Source organism: Pan troglodytes, chromosome 2 (genome assembly GCF_028858775.2).
Source record: "Pan troglodytes isolate AG18354 chromosome 2, NHGRI_mPanTro3-v2.0_pri, whole genome shotgun sequence".
NCBI classification, from domain to species: Eukaryota; Metazoa; Chordata; class Mammalia; order Primates; family Hominidae; genus Pan; species Pan troglodytes.
The window spans coordinates 150,389,667-150,408,368 of record NC_086015.1 but is presented as its reverse complement, the minus strand read 5'-3'; positions in this window follow the sequence as shown (position 1 = coordinate 150,408,368).

Genomic DNA, 18,702 nt, shown 5'->3' with positions numbered 1-18,702 from the left:
AATTTCTATCCCTACTGGATCCCTCCTTCTTGCCAGATGACTCAAAACCTGCCACCATTGCTGTGGACTACCAGTGCTTCCAGAACCCCCTGCCCAGACCCACTCCCAAATTTCTTTTTTTTTTTTAATTTTTAAATTTTAACTTTTTACATTTATTTATTTTATTTTATATATAAAAATGTATATGTATGTCAAAACATCATGTCATGCATGATGTTTAACTGTAAGCATAGTTAATAGTCAAATAATTAGTTCAGTTAAGCAATTTAACATATCCATCATCTCACATAGTTACTTTGTGTGTGTGTTGTAAGAGCACTTAAAATCTACTGTCAGCAAATTTTCAGTATACAATACAATATTAACTATAGTCCTTATGCTGTATGTTAGATCTCTAGACATATTACTTATAGATAATTACACATTTGTACCCTTTGACCTACATCTCCCCACTCTGTAAACCTCCTCCTTCTTGCCCCACACCTGGCAACCATCGTTCTACTCTCTCTTTCTATGTATTCAACTTTTCTCAGATTCCACATATAAGTGAGATCGTGCAGTATATTTTTAATATCTGGATTATTTCACTTAGTATAATGTCATTCACGTCATCCATGTTGCCGCAAATGGCAGTATCCTTTTCTTTTTAAGGTTGAATATATTCATATATATTAATCCATATGCCACAATTTCTTTATCCATTAATGGACACTTTTGTTGTTTCCATATCTTGGCTGTTGTGAACAATTGAATAATGCTGCAAGAAACATAGGAGTTCATCATTTCTTTTGGGTATACACCCAGTGGATGGATTGCTGGATTTTTTAGTAATTCTATTTTTAGTTTTTGGTAGAACCTTCATACTGCTTTCCATAATATCTGTAATGTCCAATTTTTAATTAACACTTTTGATGTAAGTCTGGAACTAGCCTGTACACTTCCTCAACCATTACCTTATCTAATAAACATTTGAAATAAAATTTGCTTTTCACCCTAATTACAAATTTTTTATCTCCTACAAAATGTAGCTGACTCTGAAAGAACTAAAGTAAAAAAATTAAATGTCCCAAATTCACATGACCACTCTTAGCATTTTGGTGATATTCTTCATTAAGATTCTTTCTTTTTTTTTTTTTTAAGTCTGTGTATGTTTACCACATATTTTACACTAATAATATGTTCTGTACTTTTCTCTCTGTTAATAAATTTCCTTGTACTTTTTTTAAAGAGCTGGATAATATCCAACTATATGGATATCAAATTATTTATTTGATTCTTTTTTTACAAAGGGTTTCTTCTTATTTTAGTTTTCTATTATTAAAAATACTAAACTTCCAATAAACATTTCTGTATATACATCTTTGCCCAAATTTCTATTTTATCATTTAGTATACATTTTTAGAAGTGTTGCAAATTAAAGAATATGAAAATTAACATTTTTAAATACTTAGTGTCAAATTGTCCTTCAGGAAGGTTGTGGCAATTTTCACATACAGTGTTTTATAAGGATATTATAATTTCTTCATATTTGCTAATATGATAGTCAAAAAGAATGTCTCATATTTAGTTTAAATATGTTTTAAAGTAATGAATGACATTAAACATTTATTAAGATATTTTCAGATATTTAACTATTTTATGAGTAACATACGATCTTGTTCACTTTTCTACTAATCTTCTAACTGGTTAAAAGAATGTATAAGACCACCTTCTATATTAAGGATACTTTCACCTCATCATCTGTATTGCAAATAGGTTTTAAGTTTGAAATAGTTTACCATGCATAAAGTCTATAGAGTCAGATTGATCATTCTACTTTCTCATTTTTGGTGTCCAACTCCACTCTCAAGATTATGCAAATATTCACTTGATTTCATCTGTTCACTTGTTTTCATGTTTTGAATAAAAATAAATATTTTAACAAGCATGTTTTAGTAAAACAACATAAGGTAATAATTTTCTGGGGTTGCACTCTGGCAGAGAGCAAACAGAGCAGTGTTATATATACCAACATTGTCTTACACAGATTTTTTAAAGAACTAGGTCTTGCAGTTTCCACTTAGAATCCTCACTTTCCTTTGGACCCAGGCAAAAGTGAATGGGGGATGGGTCAAAACCACTTTAATTTAGTGGTGCTATCTAAGGATCACTTCTTCACTCCAACTCCAATTTTGTTTTTGGGCGTACGCTTCCTCTAGAATGACCCTTATCGCGGGCCCCCAGGATGTTTCTTCTGATAGTTTCATGCAAAAGAATCCTACCATATCACTTCCATGACCATCTATTAAGGTGGGCACACCTAGACATGTCTGAATTAATTCTAGGTTGGCCTGACATTGGATTTCTGCTACATTTGAAAGCATACTAGTGAAACTAAAAATTTGGCAATAATCTTCATGTAGAACTGAACAGATTTTGAATTAGGGCAGGAAATATATGTTGAGAGAAAAAAATATAAGATTAAAATTTTGAGAAAAATATGTATACGCATTAGACATCAGGTATAATCTCTGTGTGTGTGTTTGTGCCAGGAGATTGCAAATACAAGTGCTGAAAGGGGTGAGGGAGAGAATGTAAATGAGTGAAGTGGGATGGGAGAATTAGAGAGTGGTGGAGGCTTGTTATATTGTAAAACATAGCCCAGTCTAAAAGGATTTTAGCCAACTGTTTTCAAGCAGAAAGGTTAATGTAATATTGGGAGGCTTTTCATTATTTCACAAGAATGGGGCATTCAGATTCACCATAAAATTCTGATTTTTAAATGTTGGAAACAAACTCAAAGGATTTAAAAATATTCTGAGGGTCAAACAGGTTATAATTATAAGCTGGATCTGACCTGTAGGCTGTCAATTGTTGGATTTGCTCTAATCACACATTCTGTTGGGTAGGCAAAAATGATACAACATTATTTGCAAGATGACAACACACAAAAAAGCCATTACTTATGAATAGCAAGATCAAACACATAAAAATAGATTTACCATAATGAAAAAAAATGAAATTCCAAAATTAATATGAAATTGCATTACCAAGAGATTTGACCCACCATTCCTTTGTGGCATCAAGGTTTGAAACTTTCTTCTGATTTATAAAATGAAAGGAATGATGAATTAGTGAAAGGAATGAGGAAGGCCAGTTTGAGTGCTGAGGAAGATCAGCACATTTATTGTGGTCATGGTACCCTGGGGTCTTCTCTGATGCCAGGATTCTGAAAGAGAATTTTCCTAATAAGTAAAAGACTTTTAAACAGACTCTCCTGCATGTGATCAGCTCCACAGGGTGTCTCTTGAAACAGGATGTGAACAACTGGAATTGAAATGGAGAGACCTTGGAAGGGTAATGAAAAAGAGACCTGAGTGCCTATAAATCTAATATTCAGAATACCAGAGGGGGCTACCTCAACCACTAAAGATGATTCTTTTCAAGCAATTTATCGTACTGACTCTTTTAAAAACATAAATGAACTAAGAGAAGACAAGATAAACAGGGAACTTAGAAACTCTGTAGTGAATTTTTTTTTTAATGAGTGATCATCACACAGATGTGTGTAATAACCTCTCTTCAGGAGCAGCTTTCCACTTCCTTTCCATCTGTTTCTGTACTAGTAACCTGTTCACTCCAGGAACTTTGTCCCTTTGGAATTTGGCCTATTTAGGGGTTGAAAAATAATATAGACATTTCCCATTTCCAGCTCCTCCCCTTTCTATAAGGCATTTCTTAAAAAAATTCTGCTTTCTATATCTCTACTTCCAGGGAAGAATCCTACTAGACTACTAATCTGAATTTATGTTGCTCTTCCTCCTGGCGTGCTTTCAAGATGATTAGTGGTGGTTGCACAAAAGGGTTCTAAACGTTGTATTTCAAAATTTACATTGTTGTATGCCCAAAGAATACATCATCCTCCTTAGCAATTGTTCAGGTTTTCATTATTTTCTCAGTGTTAAGCTATTTTTAAAAAATAAATGTAAAGGAGATAATTGAGAGTAGAGAAAGAAAAAAAGACAAATCCTAAATTATTGCTTCAGCTACATTTTACTGAATACTTGTTAGGTGCTGGAAATTGTGATAAGCATTAAATATACATTGTTTCATTTAAATTCTTACAAGTAACCTAGAAATTAGATATTTTTTTACATCTTACATATAAGTATGTAATTAAAAGTATACAACTTAAGAAATCTGTCACAGGGTGTATGTAGAAAGCCCCTTGTATCCTCAAAACTTTTAAATTTCAAAACCCATATGCTTAATTATTTTAAAATTATCTTGAATTTTCACAGAATCTCAACAGCATGAAATCTATAATGGATTACTAATATTATATGCCTACTTTAAGGGTTTCTTCTTTATATGAAAGTGAAGACTCTATGGATATATGATGGAAAAGATATCGCCCTATAGATCTTAGAAAATTCTTTTGTTGAGATTATAGTCATCAGAACATAATTATATCAAGTATATGCTATATGGGTTTTTAAAAGAAACTTCAACTATTTCCCTGCATAGTTATATTGATACAGGTATTGGTAAGGTACTTTTGTAAATATATATGTTATGCTTGAAACAAATAGTAAACTGAAGATCACTAAAGGCTAAGGCAGAGAAATAGAAAGATAATGGAGAGAAAATAAATAGAAATACTGATAGAAGATCATGAACCCAGAGTATCACAGATGCCAGAAAACATGCTCAACCCTTTTTCTGGGTACAAAAGAACTAACATTAGGGTATGGCTTAAAATGAGAGGCAGTATGGGAGATAGGATGATAGGTGAGTGCTGTATGGGAGAGGACACTGTCCTGTGGAGAATATGGAGAATGCATTGGAAGGGGTAAGTCATAAGGAGAAATCAGTCAGTAACCAGTTAAGATGAATAATCAAAGGGAGAAAGAAGAGGGGACACTTTCTGGATGATTAATGTATTGACAGTGAGAATGGAAGGAAAAAGCCATCTTCAAAAAATGGTTATAAAGATTATAGGTAACACCAAAAAAAAAAAAAACAGGATATACATTCTTTTCATCACCACTTACTCTAAAATTGGTCACATAATTGGTAGTAAAACACTCCTTAGCAAATGCAAAAGAACTGAAGTCATAACAAACAAATTATAACAAGCAGCCTCTCAGACCACAGCACAAGCGAATTAGAACTCAAAATTAAGAAACTCACTCAAAATGACACAACTACATGGAAATTGAACAACTTGCTCCTGAATGACTTTTTGGTAAATAATGAAATTAAGGCAGATAGCAAGAAGTTCTTTGAAACTAATGAGAACAAAGAGACAACGTGCCAGAATCTCTGGGACGCAGCTAAAAGTAGTGTTATGAGGAAAACGTATAGCACTAAATACCCACATCAAAAAGCTAGAAAGACGTCAAATCAACAACCTAACAACATGACTAAAGGAACTAGAGAAACAAGAGCAAACAAACTCCAAAGCTATTAGAAGACAAAAAATAACCAAGATTAGGGTGGAACTGATGGAGATGGAGACATAAAAAACCTTTCAAAAAAATCAATGAATCCAGGAGCTGAATTTTTGAAAAAAATAATAAAATAGATAAGGCTACAAGCTAGACTAATAAAGAAGAAAAGAGAGAAGGATCAAATAGACACAATAAAAAATGATAAAGGGGATATCACCACTTACACCACAGAAGTACAACCAACCATCAGAGAATACTATAAGGACCTCTACACAAATAAACTAGAAAACTTAGAAGAAATGAATAAATTCCTGGATGCACACACCCTCCCAAGACTGAACCAGAAAGAAATTGAATCCCTGAATAGATCAACAACAAGTTCTAAAATTGAGACAGAAATAAATACCCTACCAAACAAAAAAAGGCCCAGGACCAGACAGATTTACAGCTGAATTCTACCAGAGGTACAAAGAGGAGCTGGTACCATTTCTTCTGAAATGATTCCTAACAACTGAGAAGGAGGGACTCCTTGCTAACTCATTTTATGAGGCCAGCATCATCCTGATACCAAAACCTAGCAGAGATACAACAAAAAATAAAACTTCAGGCCAGGATCCCTGATGAACATTGATGCACGAATCCTCAGTAAAACACTGGCAAACTGAATCCAGCCACACATGAAAAAACTTATCCACCACAATCAAGCAGCCTTCATCCTCAGGATGCAAAGTTGGTTAAACATATGTGAATCAATAATTGTAATTTATCACATAAACAGAACTAAAGAAACCACATGATTATGTCAATAGATGCAGAAAAGGCCTCTGGTAAAATTAAACATCCCTTTATGTTAAAACCTCTCAATAAACTATGTAATGAAGAAACATACCTTAAAATAATAACAGCCATATGTGACAAACCTACAGCCAGTAACATACTAAATGGGCAGAAGCTGGAAGTATTCCCCTTAAAAACCAGTACAAGACAAGGATCCCCTCTCTCATCACTCCTATTCAATATAGTATTGGAAGTTCTGGCCAGGACAATTAGGCAAGAGAAAGAAATAAAGCATATTTAAATAAGAAGAGAGGAAGTCAAGTTATCTTTGTTTGCAGATGACATGATCTTATATCTAGAAGACCCCATTGTCTCAGCCCAAAAGCTTCTTAAGCTGATAAGCAACTTTAGCAAATTCTACTGATACAAAATAAATGTGCAAAAATTGGTAGCATTTCTGTACACCAACAACAGGCAAGCCGAGAGCCAGATCATGAATGAACTCCTATTCACAATTGCTACAAACAGAATAAAATATCTACAAATACAGCTAACAAGGGAGGTGAAGGACCTCTTCAGGGAGAAGTACAAACTAATGCTCAAGGAAATCAGAGAGGACACAAACAAATGGAAAAACATTCCATTATCATAGATAGGAAGAATCAATATCATGAAAATGGCCATACTGCCCAAAGTAATTTATAGATTTAACGCTATTCTCGTTAAACTACCTTTGACATTCTTCACAGAATTATAAAAAAAAACTATTTTAAAATTCATATAGAACCAAAAAAGAACCAGGATAGCCAAGACAATCCTGAGCAAAAAGAGCAAAGCTGGAGGCATCATGCTACCTGACTTCAAACTATACTACAAGGCTGCAGTAACTGAAACAGCATGGTACTGGTACAAAAACAGATACACAGACCAATGGAACAGAATAGAGAACTCAGAAGTAAGACTGCACACCTACAACAATCTGATCTTTGAGAAACCTAACAAAAACAAGCCATAGGGAAAGGATTCCCTTTTTAATAAATGGTGCTGGCAGAACTGGCTAGCCATATGCAGAAAATTTCCTTAAATCTTATACAAAAATTACTCGATGAATAAAGGACTTAAATGTAAAGCCCAAAATTATAAAAACCTGGAAGAAAATCTAGGCAATACCATTCAGGACATAGGCATGGACAAAGAGTTTATGACAAAAACACTAAAAGCGATTGCAACAAAAGCAAAAATTGACAAATGGGAGCCAGCTTAACTAAAGAGCTTCTGAACAACAAAAGAAACTATCATCAGAGTGAACAGACAACTACAAAATAGGAAAAACATTTTGCAATCTATCTCTCTGACAAAGGTCTAATATACAGAGTCTACAAGGTACTTAAACAAATTTACAAGAAAAAAAATCCCATTAAAAAGTGGGCAAAGACATAAACAGACACTTCTTAAAGAAGACATTCATATGGCCAACAAACATATGAAAAAATGCTCAACGTCACTGACAATTAGAGAAAAGCCAGTCGAAACCACAATGAAATACCATCTCACGCCAATCAGAATGGCGATTATTAAAAAGTCAGGAAGCAACAGATGCTGGTGAACTTGCAGAGAAAAAGGAACACTTTTACAATGTTAGTGGGAATAAGTAGATTAGTTCAACCATTGTGGCAGACAGTGTGGTGATTCCTCAAAGATCTAGAAGCAGATATACCATCTGACCCAGCAATCCCATTATTGGGTGTATACTCTAAGAAGTATAAATGGTTCTATTATAAAGACACATGCACATATATGTTTATTGCAGCACTGTTCACAATAGCAAAGACATGGAATCAACCCAAATGCTCATCAATGATAGTCTGAGTAGAGAAAATGTGGTACGTGTACATCATGGAATACTATGCAGCCACAGAAAGGAACGAGATTATATCGTTTGCAGGAACATGAATGGAACTGGAAGCCACTATCCTCAGCAGACTAATGCAGGAACAAAAAACCAAACACTGCATGATCTCATTTATGAGTGGGATCTGAATGATGAGAACAGTTGGACACAGGGGTGGAGGGAGAGAAAAACACACATTGAGGCCTATCAGGGGGTGTGGGGGAGGGAGAGCATCAGGATGAATAGCTAATGTATGCTGGGCTTGATGACTAGGTGATGAGTTGATCTGTGCAGCAAACCACCATGGCACAGGTCTATCTATGTAACAAATCTGCACATCCTGCACATGTACCCTGGAACTTAAAATACAAGTTGAAGGGGGGGAAAAAAAGAAAGATTCTGGGTGACAAAGGTTGAATGTGAAGAAAAAGGAGCAAAAGACATTTACAAGATTCCTGTGTTTAAAGCACGTGTAATACTTCAATGGTAAACTCACTGATGTGATAATACATTAAGAGGAAGTGGGTTTACAAGGAAGTATTCGGTTTTTGTTGTGTTTATAGTACTATGGTGCATCCAAGAGGAAATAATTCATAATTTAATTTAACATTAGAATAGAACCCTAAATTGGCCAAAGAAAGAAGAGACCTCTACCTCCACAGCTGAGGGTCAGACCTTGCTAAAGGGAGCGTAGCTGTGGCTTACTGAATAATCAAGTTCACTGTGGTGCACCAAACCAAGGATGAAGGTCTGAAACCACCAGTGGTGGTGCCAATGGAATTCAGCAGAAAGACTGCCAGTGGTGTGTGGTGCTGGAGTTGCTGGGAAGCTGTATGTGGGGATGTCACTGAAACTGGCTGAGAGTGGCATCCTTTGGGACTCCCCTACACAGCTTAGAGTTGCAAGAGCAAAAAGGAAGGAAAACACCAGAACCAGAAATAGAAGCCCCTTCCTACTGCAGCAGCCCTCCTGTGCTCTCTGTTGTTAAAGCTTAGTATCATCCCAGTTGGCAAAGGAGAAATGTTTATGAGATCTAGTGTCAGTATTACAAGAGGGGCAATGAAGGGTGGATTTAGAACTGAGAGGCGATAAATTGATAATTAGCACAACAGAAAATAAATTTATGTAAAAGTGGAACAGGAATTAAAAGAAATTGAAAAATGTATAAGCAAATACTCAGTTGTATGTAAGAAAACCCAATTCCCCTTGAGGAGGAGAAAGGGCTGGAGTCCTTTAAAATTAACTGCCTGTTTTTCTCTCTGTGGCTAGTAAGCCTTATCCCTTTCCCAGGCATTGTGAAGACTGTTTCTCTAGCTGTGCAGCTGCAAGGTCACTAGACAGATAATCTCAAGTCGTAAAACATGTTGTTCCTTGAAAAGTAAGAAATAATGTAATGCATGTCTTAACTGAATAACTGTCTTTGTTTCTCATTTCTGTAATACACTTCCCCCTGCACAGATCACCCCCCACCCCATGAAATGCCTAAAAGGTAGCTTGACCCCTTCTTCAGGACTCAGTCCTTTGGATGTTAATCCATCTGGGTTGGTGCCCCTAAATAATTAAATAATTCCTCCCCAACCCCTTGGTCTCTCTGATTACTTAATTATCCTGCAGCAGAAGGTTAATGGTTGAGCCAATAATTTCATCTGATTATTTCCTGAGTTAACCAAACAAAATCAACAGTTGAATAAAGGTGACCATGATCTTTACAACATGTATTTGGAAGAATTTGTGAATTCTATTTGATGATTTTTTGAAATACAACTTTTTAATAAAATTATCATTGACTATTGGATTGGCTTGTAATTTTTATCTTATAAATTGCTGTATTGTCAGGGTCAATAAAATTTCACTTTCATCTAACAGGAAAGTTCATTATACATGTGATTGTCTAGTATGTATACATATATTGGCTAGCAAAGTATATGCTATTTTTCAAATTGAAAAGAATATTTTTCCAATCTTGAGAGAAGTTTAGGTATGTCTTCACTCCTTTAGGCAAATTTATATTTTCAGTGCACTTGGAGATTATAAGTATTAAAAATTTAGGGTATTATTAATGTTGAGGCCATGAGATTGCACTGGGCACTTTTTCCATACACCAATAAGTCACTAGTTGTGGCTAAGTGGCAATGCAATCTTAACATTGTGCTGGAAACTAGTGAACTAGACCTAGAAAAAAATATATAGCATTTTCTATATGTGGATGATTTGTATCTTACAAGTAATATAGAATTAATGTTACATAATTCAGAAAAAATGTAAAAATATTTGTGTAGCTCTTTTCTTGAGAGGAAGTGAATTAGTGGCCAATTGAAGATGTAGATAAGAGGGAAAGATAGGACAATGGAGAAGATAGATTAGGGAGCAAGCAGCCTTGTATTGTGTCAGCAGGAAGCTAATTAAGAAAAATAATGTCCAAAAAAATTCATCATAGCAGAGGCTTCAAAGAAAGTACAAATCAGTGCCATAATGATATCAAATTTAGTTCATTTGGTCATACAATTAGGCATGCTTTCTCAAAAAAGTTAGTGATGTTAATAAAATGGCTAAAGAATTATGGTCCATGCAACACATAGAATTGTAAAAGAAAAGAGGATACAATTATAGTTTTGGTGATTGGTTAAAATTTGAAGTATATTGTAGAAAAGGCAAATGAAAATATTTTTATTAAAGAAAAAATTGTTTAGTGATGCTAACACTAACTCATACCTATCATTGTGAGCTCATGGCCTTAAAAATAAATAAATTTTTCAGACGTGTCCCCAAAGTAATTATCTACTCTCCCTCTAGAAATTGTTTGGAACAAAGTTAATTTCATCTAGAACCCAGATTTTGATCTGTAATTCTTCTCCATTCAAAGTAACCAGAATTTTTGTTTGTTTTTGCTGTGTCTGTGTGTGCGTGTGTGTGTGTGTGTGTGTGTTTTAACAGGGCTTTTTGAAGAGAAGCTTAAAACTAAATTTTTACTAATTTTGACACTTATAAATTAAATAAACATACTACTAATAAAGTGATACTGAGTCAATACCAAATAACACATCATTTTGGAAGAGGCATCAAAATATTAAAAACCTGAAAATTCTTTGAAAGAGAACTGGAAACATACTATTGGCCTAGAAAATGAACCTAGACTTATACAAAAAACAAAAACAAAAAAAAAGTCTGGCTTGGAAAATATTGGCGTAGGGCTGAATCATCGGAGAATATTGGCGTAGGGCTGAATCATCTTGAAAGCCTCACTCCATCTCCATGTCCCAACCAATAAGCTATATAAGCTGTAATGTTATCTTTTTCCTTTTGGGTGTTTTTTGATTATTGTGCAGCCTAAATATAAGTATAAAGGTACCAAAAAATAAGTTAGATCTACAATGCCAATATTTTAATGGTAGTTTAAACCCAAGTGTAACAATAAGTTTTAGGATAATTGTGATAATTTATTTTTTTCTATTTTAAAATAGCTTGAAGCCTTTAAAAGAAGTTGATGTGCTGAATTATTGATGTGATTTATATATTTTAGTGTTGATTATTAGTTTTTATTAGTTTAATTTACATATACAGAACAGTTTTGTGAATTAGGTTTATAATTTTGTTCTTTTTCATGCACGAAGCCTTTAGACCTTAAATGTAACATAGAATTATATCTGAATTTTATAGCAAGAAAAGCTATTTAACTAGATGTTGGTGATAAAATGATATTTGACCAAGCAGTGGTCAGTCTCTTTGACTGGGTTGAGTGACAGCTGGTTATAGAGTAATGCTTCTTCTACTATGAATATTGGATTTTGTTTTTGTGCCCAGGGATAATTTTTATTTTCCCCCAAAGTAACGAATTACGAGGACTATATTTTATTTTTTATTTGAAGATGTAGTTTTATATAAGATCCAAGAAAGATATTGATATTTTATCATGCAATTTTCAATAAGAGATTTCTGTTCTACATGGATGAATTTTGAGAGTGACAGAGATTTAAGTTTTAATATTTGTGATATATTCTTATAAATGGAAACTAAACATTTACCCATTTATGTTCATCTACACATGTACATAAAAACAGGAACAACAGACGCTGAAAAATTTAAGAGAGGGGTGGTAGGGAGTGGGGAAGGGTTGAAGAATTACCTGTTGAGGATTATGCCCACTACCTGGGTGATGAATTCATTCCTACTCAAAACCTCAGTACCACACAATATGCCTCTTTGTAATAACCGGAACATGCACCCCCTGATTCTAAAATAAAAGTTGAACCCTCTCCCAAAATATTTCTGAAATATTTGTTTTGGCTAATAAAAATATTGTGAATTTTTTTTCTGATTTTATTTTATTTTCTTAAACATAGATAACATCTTCTTTGGAATTTAAGTGTTAAAAAATAGTAATATGGACTTTAGAACAAATTACATCAAAATATTTATTATGTGACTACTATGTGTAAGATTGAGGCACCTTGGAAAAAACCATATATTAAAGATCTAGTTCCTAATTTTCAAAAGATCTAATATAAGAAATGAACAATTATAAAGACAAAAATGTATAAGGAGTATAAATGAGGAAGTGATAATTGCTGTCTGGGCTTCCAGGAAGAGGTAATATTAAACTGGATCTTCAGGATGCATATAAGTTTAATTAGCAAAGATGTGATAAAGATAATTCTGACTGATGTACGTCATGGGTATGTCCCCTGAAATTATGGAAATAGTAGTAAAGCTTTTATCCTATCCCTTTCAGGAAGTATTGTGTAATATGATAAAATAAAGGTTGGAATGAGGTTGTGCATATTCAAGAATGCCAGGCCAAGACATTATTAAATTAATATAACTCTTCAATATGAAAATAGCATCGGCCAGGCATGGTGGCTCAAGCCTGTAATTCCAGCACTTTGGGAAGCCAAGCTGGGGGCAGATCATCTGAGGTCAGGAGTTCGAGACCAGCCTGGCCAACATGGTGAAACTCTGTCTCTCCTAAAAATACAAAAATTAGCCAGGCATAGTGGCGGGTGCCTGTAATCCCAGCTACTCAGGAGGCTGAGGAACAAGCATCGCTTGAACCCAGGAGGCAGAGGCTGCAGTGGGCCGAGATCGCGCCACTGTACTCCAGCCTGGGTGATAGAGCGAGACTCAGTCTCAAAAAAAAAAAAAAAAAAAAAAGAGAGAGAGAGAAAGAAAAGAAGAGAAAATAGCATCAGTAAGAAATACATACATGTTGAATGCCTATTTTGTGAAGGCATTGTACTCAGTGCTGAGGAATGCAAAGAAGTAAAGATGACGTTTAAGTGTAACTGCTGTTTATAAAATAAGCAAATGTCTATTCCTGCCTCTTGAAATCTTGCTCACCCTTCAAGGTCCAGCTCGAATACTGTTTCTTCTATAAACTGCCTTGTTCAGCAGTAATGTGCTCACAAGTATTCTTCCTTGTACTGCTCTTTGTGTATATGCCTTAAGTCTTTCATAGACTATGAGTTCTTAGAGATGTTGCCTTTGCTGAGGTATTTTCTGATGGTTCAGGAGATAAATACTGGCAAACCCAATTTGATAAACATATCTGAGAAGACTAGAAGAGTAGTTAATGTATTTGAAGTTACTTGTGGCATTTTCTACTCTTCTATTTCAGATGGTGCTTCTAGTTTTCCAGTATGTGCATATTGGTTTTGTTGTATCTGAGTCAGGCAGCTTGCATCTTAAGACAGATAAATTGAAAATTACTCAAGGATTTTGCTCTTTATCATCTTTATACTTGCAGTTATTTAAATTTGGGTGTTATTTATAAAAGTTGGTAGAATATAATTTTGTACAGATTTCTATCAATCTAAGGACATTAGAACAACCTTAGACTTTGTTTCACTTTTGATTGATCTCTCCTATGAGATTTGACTCATAAACCCCAACTCCAAAGCCATTTCTTAACTACATTTAAAAATATAGATCTTCTTTTCTCTCTCTTATGGAATACCGAATTGCTTACTGTGCTAGTGATAGAAAAAATTGTCTTATAATTGCTTTTCAATCTCTGGTACTATTCTACTAAGTGCAAGTTTCAGTTGCTTACAATATTCTCTGTTTTGAAGTGAAAGATTAGTAAATATGGTTATTTCTTGCTATGTACCTGGATCATATGTAAGAAGCAAGCAGAGATCTTTTAAGCTATAAAACACGTGAAGAACACTTATCAGTCCTGGAGCCAATTGCTGGTCTATTGCAAGTGCAACCATATTGGGCAAAATAATGCTGAGATGATTGATCAGTGCTCTTAATAATATTTTTTGTTGATTTCCTGCTGATTTTCCTATTGCTCTTTGAGCTTTTTTCCCCCTTTACACATTACTCTGTTCAGTCTGGTAAAAATTTGCAGCAAAAGTATCCAAGTGATGGGCTCACAGCAGGTGCTGGATCAAACGGGCCTTGTTCTTTGGCCCTTGGGAAGTCTGCATGGATCAGAGGAATCCACGGGCTGCCCTTCAGCTGACCTGTAGTAAAACTGCAGAGGACATGCTCAGTTTCTTTCCATGGATAAACAAAATGTAGATGAGATATTTTTGTTAGCTTGAATAGAGGAATTTATTTCATATACATACTGCCTGTCTGTACAGTTGATTGAAAATAGCATGAAGTAAATCTTGTCTAATAGATACTTATAGAAGAATATTATTTAAATCTCTAACCATGTAAAGGTCAATGCTTTACCTTTTGATTTTAGTAGTGACATACTGGTTTCAACTAAATATGGAATGGAAAAACATTACAAGAAATGAGAGAACTGTATGGTGAAAAAAGATCATTCCCAATAATATGCAGTTCGACAAGGTCATTGTGAGCTTAAAAGCCCAACAAAAGTGTTAATTTTGGGTTTTGTTCATAGATTTTAACAATGCCATCTTAGTACCTGATTGAGACTATACTGATATGCATCTTGCCTGTTTATTTACTTTCTACTAATTTTTTGTTTAATCTGATCTTTATGAGGATTACAATTTGACAAATATCTGTTGAATATCTGTGTAAATGGTATTGTTTTATAGACTGGGAATAAAAAGATGAATTAATATAGCCAATGCCTTCACAAATTTAATATTCAGTAAATTAGTAAAGGTTAATAAAAGCAGGAAATGAACTAAATTTTTTTCAACAGAAAAGATTAAAGTTAGATCAGTTTTGCTATTTGGGCACTCCAATATCCTGTTTATTCCTCATCAAGGTTGAAAAAACAGTATTTGGTATTTTTCTAGTCTCATCAGTAGATATTGTTCTTTATATGGCTTCTGTAGGCAGTGTTAAGGAGATTTCATTTTTATATCATTATTTTGATTTTTTAAAAAGAAAAAAATGTCAGTTATTTTATTTAATAGCATAACTTATAAACATGTGAATCAATATTTAGGTTAATGTAGTGAGTCTTCTAGAGTAACATAATAATATGATCTTCAAAATTATGAATATTTATTAGATTTATTTTCTATAAGTTAAAAGGAAGAATATAATACTCATGAATATTTCTTTATTCTAATAATTATAGAATTTAGTTCTATAGAGACTACATTTATTGTCTCCTCATAAATGTCCAGCTCTACTTTTCTCCAAAAAGAGCATATAATTAAAAATCCTCCTATTCCTGATGTAAAAGAAGGATTTATAGACATTTGAACTTTTTTTCTAAATAGTCTGAGGTAGTTCTCATAATTCTTAAAGTATGCCTGGAAATTGTTGATGAAGTATTTATTAAGCATCACATAGGTTTTATGTTTATATATTTACAAGAGAAAATAGCTTACTCATTTTAGACATGTAGTCTGTTGTGACACAGGGGATAGTTAAGATTAAAAACAGGCACAAACAGAGTGAAGATCTAAACATGTGAACAGTACATGCAATTTGTCTGTAGTTTCATGTGTATATAATATTTAGAAATACTTGCATGTTGATGAATGTGTTCTCATTGTACTTATGGTGAAGAGTGGATGAAACAAACACACCATTGGGTTTTCTGTTTGTAAGGCCAACACTTATGGGACAGTTCACATGCTAATTTTGAAGTGACCTGTGCTACATGGAGGATGAAACTAGTTTAGAGTATGGTTTTCAAAGTGCTAGTTGTTTCAGGTCAGTCATTCTCACAATGACACCACTATAGCTCTAGTCTTAACACTAAGTAAGTACTGCCAGCATCCTTCATAATTTTCAGTTCTTCTTTCTTGTCATGAAAATTTGGGTATTTAACTCAAATATTTTTTAAGAATATAGAATTTCAAGTTTTTCTTTAAATTAAAATAATATATAACTATGGTACTGGTTATAAAACATGAAAATTATAACAAAAAATTTTGAAAAATTTCACGAAAAAGAAATGCACATTGAATTGCATTGTATTTATTAAAAAGCCAAGAAGAATTCATAGTATTGCAAGAAAAGAAACGCTGATAGTATGAACTAAATATTAGTTAGGGTAATGAAAACAGTCATCTTGAAGACATTCATGCTAGCAAAGAAGGTATCAATAAGAATAGGTTGAGGTAGTGGAAAATGAAATTTATTTGTGATTCTGTTGTGTAGCTCTTACAGTGAAACTTAGGTAACTTAGCCTAACATGGGAGAAACTTAGCCTAACTTGGGAGAAAACGACCAGAGTTGTATACTCTTTTAAAATTCATGTCATTCCAAAATTCTAACATACTTACTATAATTTTAAGAAGGCTTAGTTGGAATCCTTAGAAGACATGTCAGTATAGATGGCTAAGAATTATTTGTGAGTTGATTATAAATGGATACATGTGTGATACTGTAGGGAGGGTTTAAGCAAATGTTTTCTTTTAAGTTGTTTACAAATTTCTCCTATAATTTTAGTTGTACCACTAATTTGCTAAGAAAAGTTTTGCCTCAGTGATAATACAAAGACAAATGCAAGACCATCTTCAGTTGAAATGACCACAAAATCAGAAACATCGCCACTCAAGTTAGTGAAGGCTTCATGCCTACTAGCTGAGACTTTAGAACACTTACCATAAAATAACTAATTTTTGGTATAAACATCTACTTAGGTTTCTTTTTCTTATTTTCCCCTCAGGAGTAATTCCCCTTATTGTTTATAGGACACACTATCACTCCAACTGATGTGCACCAGGCTGAGCAAGACTCCTCTCTTTAGGGCCATTGACTGTCTGGCTCGTATCTTCCCAGTTGGATGGCAGGGAGCTTAGAGTGGCTGCATGCTTAAAAGCTCCTTCAGGATCTTCAGGAGAAGATAAAAACCATATGAAAATAAAGACATATTCACTTGACCTTAAGGCAATGGGGTGAGGAATAAAAATTCAAATTGTCAAATTGTATGCATACATAAAAATCTCCATTCTTTGAAAAAATTAGAGTAATTAAGAAATATAAATATTTTATCTCTACTATAGCTGAGAACTGCGTATGATTGAATTTTCCTTCTAAGCACTTAGCTCACTTTCTCATTAATTTTTTTTTCCTGGAGTTACATCATGTGTTAGGAATTAGTGGATTCTTTACAGATGAAAGAGAAGGTTTAAAGATATTTAATTACTCTGCTGGGAAGGATGAAGAAAAGACTTGTTAGAAAACAAATATTTTTTGCAAAATGATTCCGTTTTAACTCAATTCTCCATATTATAAACCATTAACTAGAAATTTCTGTATTGCTTTTACAGACTCAATGAGATTTCTAGAATGGATTTATAGGAAGATAGTTTATGGAAACGCATTTTTTCCTGTTACTTTTTTCCCTAGTATTTGACCATTTTATAGGGATAAATGTCATAGCATATGGACCAGCTAAGCTTAGATGTTTCATTTATTACCTATAACTTTAATCCTCAAAGTGTGGTCCCAGCATCAGCACAGTAGCACCAGCATTACTTCAGAACCTGTTAAAAATGCTCATTCTTTGCTTTTACCCAAGATCTACTGAATAAGAAACTCTGGGGTGTTGCTTAGCAATCTATGAATCACCCTGCTGATTATTCTGAGGCATGTTAAAATTTGAGAAGCACTGCTCTACATGATGGGCTTGGACAATGGAATATTATTTTTCATGAAACACTTTAATAAATGTATCAACTTTGCTGGCACACTGTGAGGGATGTTCTATTTGGGTGAAGGAAATAGATTTACAGATCACCAGATTTCCTTTAATTTCCCTATGTCACAGAAAATAAATGTCCATTTTCAACTGATTTCCAGGCAGTAATTATTATGAGATTTACATAAATATTTTCTAAATGTCATGCAGATATCTAAAATTCTGATTAAAGCATGCATCTTGATATACATCTTTAAACTGATATTTCAAAAGAAAAATCACACAGTAAAATTTTTTACCCGTACATTATCTTTCAGATGGTTTGATGCACCCTTTGGGGTGTGGCTCATTTCAAGGTTTATATAGTAAAAACAAATTGCACATTTACACAACTGATGACTAACTGAATTTCCTCAAGAACAGTGCTTTTATGTTTGTAGATGTTCTATGTTCTGCTACTTTTGCAACAAGATATGAACAATGACATGTTAATAGCAGTAGAACCATACTTTCACCATATGGGCTATACAACTTAGGACTGTGTCCTTAGGCTACATTTAAAAGCTCCAGCT